This window comes from Cryptotermes secundus, unplaced genomic scaffold, assembly GCF_002891405.2.
Source record: "Cryptotermes secundus unplaced genomic scaffold, Csec_1.0 scaffold1507, whole genome shotgun sequence".
NCBI classification, from domain to species: Eukaryota; Metazoa; Arthropoda; class Insecta; order Blattodea; family Kalotermitidae; genus Cryptotermes; species Cryptotermes secundus.
This window is the reverse complement of record NW_019739247.1, coordinates 24,329-37,673: the sequence shown is the minus strand read 5'-3', so window position 1 is coordinate 37,673 and position 13,345 is coordinate 24,329. Positions and strand designations below refer to the sequence as shown.

At 42.1% G+C, this 13,345-nt stretch overlaps 1 protein-coding gene across 2 annotated transcripts in view; it reads right to left on the bottom strand.

Moving 5' to 3' along the window:
- The window catches only part of LOC111871902 (octopamine receptor beta-2R), a 167,949-nt gene extending 154,875 nt beyond the window's left edge, over positions 1-13,074 (bottom strand). The window contains exons 1-2 of one of the 2 annotated variants that reach the window (XM_023865298.2): positions 12,854-13,074; positions 11,108-11,451 (exon numbers count right to left, since the gene is read on the bottom strand). The gene's annotated coding sequence lies outside the window, so the exon portion shown is untranslated. The remainder of the gene's footprint in view (positions 1-11,107; positions 11,452-12,853) is intronic. The other variant, XM_023865297.2, reaches the window with a different exon arrangement.
- Positions 13,075-13,345: the final 271 nt, after the last annotated feature.

Below are 13,345 nucleotides of genomic sequence, written 5' to 3'. Positions count from 1 at the left end.
TCCATCTTCAGAGCAGAAGAGTAAAGTGATGCCATACAGTCTGGTAGACTACTGCAAAGGTTTCGGCGGGACCTGGGGTGGCAATCTGAAAGTAAGTGATGTCATTCAGGAGGGTAAATTGTTACTTAGATTTCGGAGAAACATACCGCTTCCACTGTAAAGGCAACACATTAATCAAAATGTCGATATCTGTTAGACTACACTGCGTCATATCACAAAATACCGTACTTTTTACTATGTCACGTTACTGTTGTTTGTGTCGATGTATCGATTGTCTCTTAACGCACACACTTCTATATCCAGTCATATCTACGTTTTAAATTTGCGTAGCTTTAGTTTTTTAACTGTTTTCTATGGGCGAAGGTTTCACGCTTTCCTAAAAGTATAAAACATCTCTGAAATATATATAAAAAAAAATTAAAATAGTGTTTTAATGAATGCGTATTTCGCACATTTTTTTTAACAAATCCACAACATACGGAGAATAGGTCTATATATTTTTTAATTTTCTATAAAAATGAAACAAACTTGTAGCAGCTGTGAAACTCGTCATGTCATTAGTTTTTTCGTATGCTTTGAGCTCCAGGAGTTTGGGTGAGGGGTGTGGAGGGTGAGTCGAGGCTGGAGTGTCACTCTTTTCGATTCGCGACGCCATACTCTAAATAAAAACAGCAATCAGGAAACGTCCACCCTCACTGGCAGCAATGGCTGAATTAGATTTCTGCGTGCCGACCGCGTTTCCGATTAAACACCGAAGGACTGGACTCAAAGAGTTGTTGCAGCAACACCGAAAGGCAGTTTGGTCTCTCAGAACCAGACTAACATTCATAGATGGGTAACTTTAGACTTGTTTTGTGAGAAGCAAAAACTTGAAACAGGTTATGCAAAGAGCGACTTACTCTCTTTCACGAAAACTAAATATGTAGATGCCTCATTACATCCGGCTGTAATCCGGTAAACACCGCTGGATTATTATGACATGGCCTATAGATTATGCTGCATAATGCTTACCAAGACTGAAAAAAGAATACATTTCATAATACAGTAAACAAAATTACCATCTACATTGTTTGCAGTTTATAAAGCTTGTGGCCTCTTCATTAATTTATGCCTTAAACTCTTAGGTAGGTCGGACACCGGCATGTGTCAAGACATGTAACAATCAAGATACGATGTCTGCGACATGACGCAAAGACAGGAGCACAGTTGAAACGATTGAGATTATGAAAACCGCCGCACACTGGTCTTAGTTATGATGCTGACGTCAGCACGAATCACAAATGAAGCAAGACTGCGTCTTTTGTCCCATGTCTTGATACTTGTCTTGACGCAGTTGGTGTGTGACAGCCCTTATCAAGCAATATGACTAAAAGTCGAAAGCTGCCTGATAATATTTTGACTTCCAAATCGAATAGCAAATAATAAAAAAGACACACAAACAACAAGGTGATCTCACAATACTTTTAGTTTTTTTTAGATGAGGAAAGCAGGATAACAGAAATTTCTAGAAGAACTAAGAGTTTATTTTCCCTTTCACTACATACCGAGTGGTTGACACAAGGACAGGAGAGAAAACGCCGTGTTCAATACTTCTATTGTTGCGTGTGTATTCGTTGCCGCGGTAATGAGATAACCGAGCTGTTGCTAGGAAAGTTAGTCTCTTCTGACTCCACTATTCCGGCTTTCAGGCGTTAGGGGGGGGAACATATAAGACACAAAGGCAACAAGGTCATTTAATACCCTTCCTTTTATTTCTTTCAACATAAGGAAATTACGCTAAAATGTTGTCCAACGGTTTAGGAGGTCTGCTACATTGCAGACAGACAAAATGCTCACGTAAGACGTTCTCTTCTGCTGTCTGAAGAACGCCTAATGACGCGTTTACGTAATTTAGAGTTTACTTATGAATTCGCTGTTGTTAAGAAAAGCAGATATCTAGGCTCTAGTTTTAGATAAATTTATGTCATTTCAGTTCCTCGCTTATCCATATGGGATTATGAAACTGGCGACACTGGCGACCAGGCCACTGTTTATCATCTCATGATGTTGAAATTATATGCAAAAATTTCTCTTGCGTTTGAAGCATAAGCGTATTGACTGATTCATATGTACCAGCGACTGTATATACAGCACTCGTATATACGAGGCTGAAGAAACAAAAATGAAGATTGCTGTCACTTAGGATGTGACGCCGTGTAGTATGGTAGAAAATACAAACATTCGCAGGAATTTATTGCCTCCGTCTTCATGATAAACGAATACACCTAAGAAGAAACCATTAAGAAACAAGCTGAAATTTCTAATTAGCTTACTCTTTTACCCTGAAAATGTAGGTGGTAAGTTACTGCGAACGTCTGTAAACTTTTACCATATTGCGTAGCGTCACATTTCACAAAATAGTATCGTTCATGATCTCAACCTAAGAACATCAAATCCAACCTGGGCATGACCTGAATTTGAGACGCCCTGTCAGTAAACCTGTCATAACTGCAGAAACTGAAGTCGACTCGCTCGGATTGATCAGAAAGACAAAATGGCAGCCAGTAGTACCCACATTTTGAGTCTTTCCACATTAAAAATACTGCATGCTACATGAGTATTTGCAATCCAAATTCCTTGTCTGCCACTACACACTTGGAATTCAATTAGGGTTCTATTATACGTAGTTATTATTGCTAGTGGGGTGGGACTAAGTCCCTTGTACTGCGGCCACTTCTGGCCTATTGTACCAGCCCCAGATGATAGGTGAGGGTGATTGTGGAGGAAATGGTGGAATGAAGATTGGCAGGGGAAACCGAAGTACTCGAAGGAAACCTGCCCCAGCGTCACTTTGTCCACCACAAATCCCACTTGATTAGACCCGGGATCGAACCCGGGCAGCCTCGGTGGGAAGCCAGCGACTTGGGGTACACAATCCGAATGCTATGGCTTTTCATTTATTTGTGGCTCATTTAACGGCCTTAGCCTGTACAGGACTGAATGATAAGCTGATTCACTGATAGCGATACGCTCTGAGTTCTGAAGCTTTCAAGTGCCTAGTGCCTGACCTAGGCACTGCAGCGGATTGTACTTTTCCTCCACTCCAACAACCGGTGGTTGCCTCTGTTGCCGTATTTTCCACACTTCCGTCACCCTTCGATTTCACACGTCAGGTTAAGTAAGGTAAGCTAAAGTTGTCCCTGTGCTTAACTAATTTAGCACAACTCCATAAAGGCGTATGGGGGAGTGGATGTACCGATCCATATTTTCTTGACCTCGGCACTAGCTGGAGGTGAGGTCAGCTTCACACCCTGACCACTACACCCCCGGAGAAAAGCCCCCGGTACCCATTCTATAAGAGGTTGGGGACCCCAGAGCCGGTCTCGACGATCTGGAGGAGAAAATTCTTGATCCTACCGGGAACCGAACTCCGACCCCTCGGTCGTCCAGCCCATAGCCAGTCAATATACCGACTGAGCTATCCCTGCTCCTGATTTCACATCTCAGTTAGAAATGAAAGTTTTCTCGTGCAGTCAGTTCATGCCATATTTATGTAATTCGGGAAGGTTCTACGGTGAATAACAAACCCGGAAGCTGTCGTGGCCTGACTTGAAGCATCCCAGTATCTGTGTGAGGGGAACTCAGGAAGTCATAAACATCTCTCAGGATGTTAGGTTCTTTGGGGTCCCACGTTCGAAACTCGGTCATGCCGAACATGAAAAAAAAAAAGAAGATTCATATTCTTTGACTAAAACTTCCCTGAGATCACGTTGTAACTCTGAGTAGGAAATTTTATGGAAGAAACATTTCCGTATGACAATTCTTGTTGTTGCGTCCAAAATACAACGCGACACTTTCTAAGGGTGACGTAACGATTTATGTCACTATGTAATTATGACGCAATATTTCATATTGAGCAATACTTGACGTCACGAACTACGTCACTGTATGATGTACAATCAAAGATGTTTAAGACGCACATTTAATCAGCGGTAAATAGTTTCCTCTTTTAAAAGAACACATGACATGGCATCATAAGCATATAAAGGTTCAACAGTTCCTTCATCAGAGTGCGATCGGTATAGATGTTGTGACAGTTAAGTCACACGCTGAGTGAATGAATATGGCGCTATGCTTGAGAATAGCATGTGTCACTTACACGAACCCCGCCACACAATGGCGTTCAAGTCGATTGAGAGCCTTTGGGAGTGCGTCAAACACAAGTGGACAACTGTCAGCGAGATTAGCCGTGACGCAATTGCGCATGACCAAAAAAAAAACAGAATGTCTTCTACGTTTGGTTGAAGTTCATACGGTCTGCGTTTTATTTTAATTTAATTTGCCTAAGGTACTGTAACAGAGGTGCCGGTCACGGTAGCTGAGCGGCTTAAGACATGTACTGTCTTCGCTCGCTCTGAAGCCGGGATCGTGGGTTCGGATCTGTTTCCTGTGAGGTACGAACTGAATTCTTATATATTATTCTTATACATTGCCGGTCACTGTAGCCGAGCGGTCTAAGGCATGTGCTGCCTTCGCTCGCTCGGAAGCCGGGATCGTGGGTTCGGATCCCACTCAGGGCATGGATGTTTAGTTTGTGTCTGTGTACAGGTAGAGGCCTTGCGACGAGCTGATCACCCGCCCAAGGAGTCCTACCGAATGTGTAATATCTAGAAAAACCGAAGTGAACGGAGAAATTCATGGAGGTAGGCCTAGGCCCACTGGGGCTGTAGTGCCAAGAAACAGAGGTTACAGTCACCGTGAGTATGTATCATTATCTTCAGTCATTAGGGTACGCCATTAGACAATTCGTCGATATATCGACACGGATATTCTCGTTCTTGGTTGCTTACGTCAGTGTTCAGTGGCTATTCCCTGTACAAAAACGTTGTTTCACTAGCATACGGGCTGCCGAAATTTCAACACAAAAGTGTTTGCGGTTACGAACATAATTATAAAACTTAAAGCATAAAATCTAACCCCCACCCCGAAAAAAATACGCTGTGCATATGCGAAAATTTATTTCACTATAAAACAAACTTCGCTATAAATGCCTGCTCTCAAAACCTGGAAATTTCTGGAAACAGAAATATATTAAGACAAAGATAAAGGTAAAGCTATCCCTGTAGTGCTCCATGGAGGCCCATAAGTTTGTGAGACGTCGAGGCTTCAACATTTTCTAGACAATCGGCTCACAAATGGCGGTGAGGTTTTCAGCCCTAAGCGCCGGCCCGCCCTTTAACCCCAAAGATTCCTGGTACTAATTTTCGTATGATAGAGAATGAGTCGACCCCAGAGCCATAGTGCGGCTGGAAGGATTAGGTCAACTAAAAAATGCAATGACCTCATCGGGAATAGAACCCGCGATCTTCCGGCTTGTAGCATAGTGCCTCAACCAACTACGCTACAGCAATGACCAAATTCAAATCTCAGCCTTAACATTGGCCATGCTGACAGTTGGTTTTCGGGTTTTACCCAGTTCTTCCAGTAAAATGGCGGATGTTACGTCGACCTGACCCCGAACTCATCCTTTCAAAGTCAACGTTCTTCGATCCTAAAATAAAGTGCACTCAAATTGCTTATTGTATAATTATATGCAGCTTATAATGTTGACCCTGTATATAATTAATTGCTTGTATATCTCTCATTTATGGAGCTGAGCCCTTCTTGAGAAGCCAAATCTGCAGCTACTCAACAATTTCCCAGCATTTCATGGAATCCGAAGGTTCATTACCGTGTTCACAAGAGCCCTCCACTGGTCCCTATCCTAAGCCAGACCAATTTAATCCACAACATCGCGTCCTATATCTCTAAGAATCATTTTAATATTGTCCACCCACCTACGCCTTGGTCTTTCCAGTGGTCTCTTTCCTTCTTCCTTTCCCACAATATCCTTCATGCATTTATCTTCTACCAATTTGTGCTATGTGCTCTGCTCATCTCATCCTCCTTGACTTGATCATTCTAATTATACTTGGAGAAGAGTACAAGTTATGAAGCTCCTCACTGTGCAGTTTTCTCCAACCTCCTGTCACTTCACCTCTCTTCGGTCCAAATATTCTCCTCAACAACCTGTTCTCAAACACCCGCAGTCTATGTTCCTCCCTTAATGTCAGAGAACAAGTTTCACACCCATACAGAATCATAGGCAAAATTATTACTTGTATATATTAAATTTTAAAATGATTCGAGTGTGCTACGATTTTCAATGTAATTCTATGGTACTTTCCTCGTATATACTCTCATGAAGGCTAAGAAGTCAAGACGACAGCTGGAAACTTCAGCCTGTGGTTTGACAGATATGCTTTCAGTGCTGCAGTCGAGACACATGTGTCCAGAGAACCGGTTTCCATGCGATACAGTATCTGGTACGTTGTATCAAGTATTAATGTTAACTACAAGGCATATATTCCGGTATGACTGGCTTTATGTCACCATCATGTCACCTTGCAGTATAAAAAAAAAAGGACTTAATCTCAATTTCCACATTTCCGCTGTAATTTCGTGAACATGGAGGTGATCTTAGCAGGCTTATCTTTATAACAACCCAGCTTCCTGTTTACCTACAGAAAACGTGCATGGTATTATTACGGATTGCAATAGTCGTAACTCTTTAAAAGCCCAGTTTTATCGAACGTATCACCTACTTGAACATTAATCAAACTCTGCATTCGGCCCATACAGTGTATCTGTGGGTTTCTTATGACTCTCGCAATAAACAGTGATTATTTCCCTAAAAATTATTAACCGAATTGTGTTCGTAGTGAAGATTCAATGTATTTTCTGTAAGACAACTGAATTTTTTAAATGTTATGTAAATGGATTTCAGACTTTAGAGTGTTAACCTGCGCTAAACCCACGGATTTTATTGATGTCGGTAAACTGGTCAACAACCCTTGCATCTTGACTCTTAAAAAAACAATCGATACGCCGTAATAACACAGGACTTACACCTCCGTGCTCAGTCTTCATAGGCACAAACGTTGGGCCCTCAGATCCAACAAACATTATTTTAGTCACTGTACGAATTTATCCAGTTTTATTACTGCATACATTTATCTGCCCTTATGTAGGCTTACATACTTGGATCGTCATTATATCCGTCGAATCAAATTGTCTAATCAAACATACTTAATGTACGTTTCAATTCCTGAACATCGGAACACAGACTGAGGGTGTTGAGGAGAATATTTGGACCGAATTGAGATGAAGTGACAGGAAGTTGGAGAAAACTGCATAATGAGGAGCTTCATAAATTGTATCTTTCTCCAAGTATAATTAGAATGATCAAGTCAAGGAGGATGAGGTGGGCAGGGCATGTAGGACGAATGGGGGAGAACAAAAATGTATATAGGATATTGGTGGGAAAGCCAGAAGGAAAGAGACCACTGGGAAGATCAAGGCATAGGTTGATGGACAATATTAACATGAATCTTAGAGAGATATGATGGGTTGGATTGGATTGACCTGGCTCAGGATAGGGACCACTGATGGGTTCTTGTGACCACGGTAATGAACCTTGGGGTTCCATAAAATGCTGGGAGATTTTTGAGTAGCTGCAGATTTCGCTTCTCCTCAAGAAGGGCTCAGTTCCATAAGTATGTAAGTAGGTACCTACCTACCAAACACTCAGCGCTACAGCCCTGGGTGAGCCTTGGTCTCCTCTACAACCAGTCTCCACAACCAACGCGTGCTGCCATAGGAATGAACCCATGTATAATGACCTGAGGCTGGTTCTTAGATTTCTGAACACAATTATTTTTACAGGATGAGGTTGGTAGCCTCACGCCCAACCCCCAACCTGGAGGACCTTAGATATATTTTAGGCTAAAGAAATTACTTAGTTTCTTTGCAAGCAAACGTTTTCTGGCAATTCACATTCCTCACGCGGCCCCAAGTTGGGAACCTGATTATGCTGATGAGGCCTCAGATTCATGTAATACTGAAGCTTGTACTGCCGTTGTTTGTCGTTACGTATGTTAGCAAGTAGTTGCGAATATGAGCACCAATACGGGACAGGAAGGTACTGCAGTGTCACAACTCGGCCAAGAGAATTTTGTGATGTACCTCCAGACAGAGACATCACTTAGTTTAGTATCTTGGTATAAAAGGGACACGCGGTAGTGTAGTTGATTGAGGCACTATGCTACAAAGCGGAAATTTGCGGGTTCGACTCCTGACAAGGTCACTGGATTTTTCAATTGACCTAATCCTTCCAGTCGTATTATGGCCATTGGGTCGACTCAGCCTTTAACAGAAATGAGTACCAGAGTTGCGAATATGAGCACCAATACGGGACAGGAAGGTACTGCAGTGTCACAACTCGGCCAAGAGAATTTTGTGATGTACCTCCAGACAGAGACATCACTTAGTTTAGTATCTTGGTATAAAAGGGACACGCGGTAGTGTAGTTGATTGAGGCACTATGCTACAAAGCGGAAATTTGCGGGTTCGACTCCTGACAAGGTCACTGGATTTTTCAATTGACCTAATCCTTCCAGTCGTATTATGGCCATTGGGTCGACTCAGCCTTTAACAGAAATGAGTACCAGAATTTTCCTGGGGGTAAATGGCGGCCGGCGCGTAAGGCTGACAACCTCAACGCCATCTGTGAGCTGACTGCCTAGAAAATGTGGAAGCCTCGACGTCTCACAACCTCCACAACCTGTTACAGGGATAGCTTTACTTTTTTACCTTCCAAATGCAAGAGGACAGTGTTACTGTTGGACTAATCTTCTAGGTAACAAGTACTTGATTTTTCAGTATTATAGTCTATATATCATTTGAAGCGTACTATCTCCTGGATATAACGCTGTGCAGTCAGTTTAAAATCAACCGACGTTTCGGAGAAACATACATCCTCCCTCTCAAGGGTCAAATAGTTGCTCTACTTGCCACATGCTTTCGCTGTCTTTCTTTGCTCTCGGCTTATTCTTAGACCCTGAAGATGGAGGCGCTATGCCCCTTCGAAAAGTCAGATGACTTTCAACGGACTACATGGTGTCATATCCTACAAGATAGAACTTTTCATAATCACGAACGCGAGAGCCCCGAATCCCATATACATCACTGTTGTAGGCCGAGCCATAGCTCAAGCGGTTAGTCGCTGGCTTCCCGTCGCGGCGGCCCGGATTCGAGCCCGGGTCTGGTCAAGTGGGATTTTTGGTGGACAAAGTGGCGCTGGGGCAGGTTTTCTCCGAGTACTTCGGTTACCCTTGCCAATCTTCATTCCACCAATTGCTCCACAATCACCCTCACCTATCATCTGGGGCTGATACAATACGCCAGAAGTGGCCGCAGTACAAGGGACTTAGTCCCACCTCACTGGCAATAAAAAATACTGTGTAACTCGAAGAAACAGCACTGTAGGTTCCTTATCAGCTCACAACTACCTACCGTACAACGGAAACTGGATAATGACTTACAGAAAACCTCTGCTAGCGTTTCGCAACTTGGCATTGTGCATTAGGCACACATGGATGCCTACTGCAGCGAAGATATTTGCCTGACTTCAAGCAATGGGCAAAATGCTTACTGGAGATCTGAGTCTTTCATGACGGTAACTATGGACATTGTCTTCTCTGTTGGGACACCATGTAGCTTAGTTGACAGATACGGACGTTTCGTAGTACCCGCTACCTCCATATACAGGACGCATTCTACGTCTTCCATGAAGATGAAGGTAGTAAGTATTACGAAATCCTGGTATATTCAATATTCTTGGAGGAAACAGTATTGATCATTCTAAATAAAAAATATATATTTACACGTGTCCTATTCCGAAAGGTTTCCGAGATAGAGCTATTTCAGTTCCAAAACTGTTCATAAGAAAGAGATATCACGTACTGTTTCTAATGCCGCTATTTACTGTTCAAGTGACAAAGTTCGTACAGTTTACCCAGTATAATACATTTTCGAAAACTCCAACATCAGCATCGCTGCACTTTGAAATTTTTGTCGTGTTGCTCGTCTGTACAGCGAAACAGCCATATCTCGGAAACGGTTCGGAAGAGTACACATGTACATATGCTTTATTTTTGCTTAGAATGAGCGATAACATAACCTCCAAGAATACTGACCTTTCCTCCTGGAACATCCTGTATATCTAACAAACTATAAGAAGTGTCATCCCAGGAGACAGTAAGTATGAAAATCACTTCTTTTCCGCGAAAAGACATAGTGTAGCTTCGCTTAGTGGGGGGTGGAGTCCAACTGTGTCCATTCGGCTCGGCGGCCATTGATTGGACTATTGTAGCCTGCTCCGGGTGATTATGATGCTGGAGAATTTTGTGGAATGAAGATTGGCAGGGGAAACCGAAATACTCGGAGAAAACCCGCCCCAGCGCCACTTTGTCCATCACAAATCCCACTTGACCAGACCCGGGATCGAAACCGGGCCGCCGAGGTGGGAAGCCAGCGACTAACCGCTTGAGCTATGGCGCGACCACAGTGTACCTTGGTAGACAGATACCAATGTTTCGTACTGCTTACTACCATCATCTTTAGGGTATTTTCTGTTTTCGCTGAAATTGAGTATATACGTTCCACCGAAATTGTGATAAATATTGGTACACGTGTAAAAAATTATATGGCGTCATATTCCACACGAGAGTAACCTTCAAACGATAATTAAAATCCGTGGCTTCAAATCGAAATATATTGGCTCTATCTACAATATAATGTAAACAAAGAAATCATTGCATTATTCCCATCTCATTCAGCTGATACAAGTGACGTGTAGTTATTCAAACTGTAATTACATGTAGCTGCAGTCGATTTGTAGGCTAAGCTCACGACAGGAAGGTCGCGGAAGTATACATTATCTCGTGGAAGCGTTTCAACTCCCTTTTCAGTCACCGCTGATGTTTCCTTTGAAAAGTTCTTTTGAGTGGGAAGTGTGGACTATAGGCCCTATATAAAACCGCTCCCTCTACCCCCCCACAGCTATTTGGAGCGTCATTTACCCCGGTGAATATATGTCAGTATATCTCAAATATTGAGAGAGGACTTTTTGTTTGTTTATTTGGGGCTCTCCTTACCGAAAATGTAAATATTTTGTTACAGCCGCATCTATTTAGTAAACGATGAAAAAGTAACTTGACAGAGGCAATGAATCTTTTTTTTTACTCACTGTAAATCCCACTGTTTTGAGATCTTTTTACTGAAGTTTGTTTTCATATGACTAAGTCTTCTGCATATATGAACTTCACTCAATTTTAAAAGTCGATAAAACAGATTCACTACACATTCACTTAACAAACAAATTCATCACTTGTCTTGCGTCACTTCACAGTTTCTTAACATTAGCAATCAACAGACGATAAACTGAAACAGATTGTTTTCTTTGGTGTTCGCATCTTGTGGAAGTCTCCGGTGTTGTTTCCTTATGCACATGCCGATACCATGGTCATTCGCCCCTCTCACTTTGACCCTGAAGATGGGGAGGCTGCATGTACCTCCGAAACGTGGAAAATACTGAAAAAGCCACAACGTGCAAAGGCCGTAGAGCTAAATCAACATGAACAATGGAGTCGCTGTGAAAACCTGAACTCAGTAAGGGCGATAAATTTACATGAATAATCTAGCAGCGTTCGAGTTAAACACTTTATTATATATTGTTTCCGTCATTTTTAATATCGTTTCAGATGCTGTCTGGAAGCTGGTAATTTTAAAATTATTAAAATATATTAAAATATAAACACGAGCGCTGGCATCCCTTGTGAATACAACAGGAAGTCCCATCATTTTATTTTTTAGTTTCTTGGGGTGGGGTGAAAGTGAACCCACTTCGTACGTGGGCCACTAACTGACCTATCGTACCAACCCCGGATGATAGATGAGTGTGGAGCAGTCAGTGGAATAAGAACTGGCAAGGAAAACCGAAGAACTCGGAGAAAATCTGCCCCAGTGTCACTTCATCCACCATAAATACCACATGACCTATCCTGGGCTTGAACCAGGGCCGCCGCTGTTGGTAGCCGGTGACTAACCTCCCTATATATGGCACGGCCTCTCTTCGTTTGTTATACAAGCTTTCGTACCATTAACTTCACCCGATTTCTCCCTTATTCCTTTACAGTTGTACATGTTATCGAACGATGCGTTGAAGTCGGCGTTTAACGCCATCTCCCACGAATAATAAACAAACAGTAGTAAACGGTCTGCTTAATATAGTATACTACGCTTCGCGTATCTGCATCAGAATATAATATCAATACTATCAGAGCAGACAAGACACACTGAAACAGGGTACTGCTCGCTCGTTCATGACTTCCTAATTAACTTTCGCTCATGCAACGTGTTAACACTCCACAATTCGTTGCTATGGAAACCGAAGTCGCTTTATTTCAGAGCTCTGATCTCACCGTTACATTATTTTGTATATACATAAATGCAACATATTTTATGCTATAATTATGTAATTCAAAATAACCTTTTTCACAGGCGTCAATATAACTATCACTTGAAATTATTTTAGTCTAATAAAACATTTCCTCATAATTTATAATTATTTCTCGGGATATGTAAACCACACTTGATTTTCATGGGGCGTTAGTTCATAGCAGAAACCACCCTCAAACGTAAAGTTGTGAAAACAACACTCTGAGTACAATATTCAGTGATGATAAACACACATATAGCACACATGGACTAGCAAGGACTCGTTTCCACAACCCCTACTACAACCAGCATAAAAACTAACTTACTACCTCCACAATATGGGATTTCACTTTAGTTAATGCGATTAATTCTATTTAACTTAGATTTCTAAGAGCGAGCCATAAAATAAATTTGTCTATACAATTTAAAATAAACTATCATTAAACCAAATATATCTGTATCTAAAAAAGCAACTACGAGTATACATAGTCATTACCGTTCTGTGATTTCGGAGATCACCTCTGTAAAATAAAATCACTGATCTGTCCTTCAACAATTAACGAAACACAACTGAAACACTGACCCATATACGTACTCGCCAGCCCGCACTTAATGAACCAGCCATGCACTTGCTGACTGCCAAAACAAAATGAGCGAAAGAGCGCGCGCAGAACACTGCCACCTTGATGCGCCGTGACAGAGCAACTAAAGCAAACGGACCGGGTACAGCCAGGCAGCAGACACTGTTCTGCCAGTAGCACAGTGCTGCCTGGGCCCTCGTACATATTTTCCCATCCTCCCCGCCCCGCACCACTGTCTATCTCTCCCTTACCCTTTGCAGCTTCTATGGGCTCTTCCCTGTCTTATGCGCTACCATGGATGCACAAACATTGTTGTGGCCCCTGTTTTCAGTTTTATTGTTTTGCATCTTACTGTGTGAAGGTATCAAGGCACAATGTGGGTGTGTACACAAAAATTTGTTAATAAA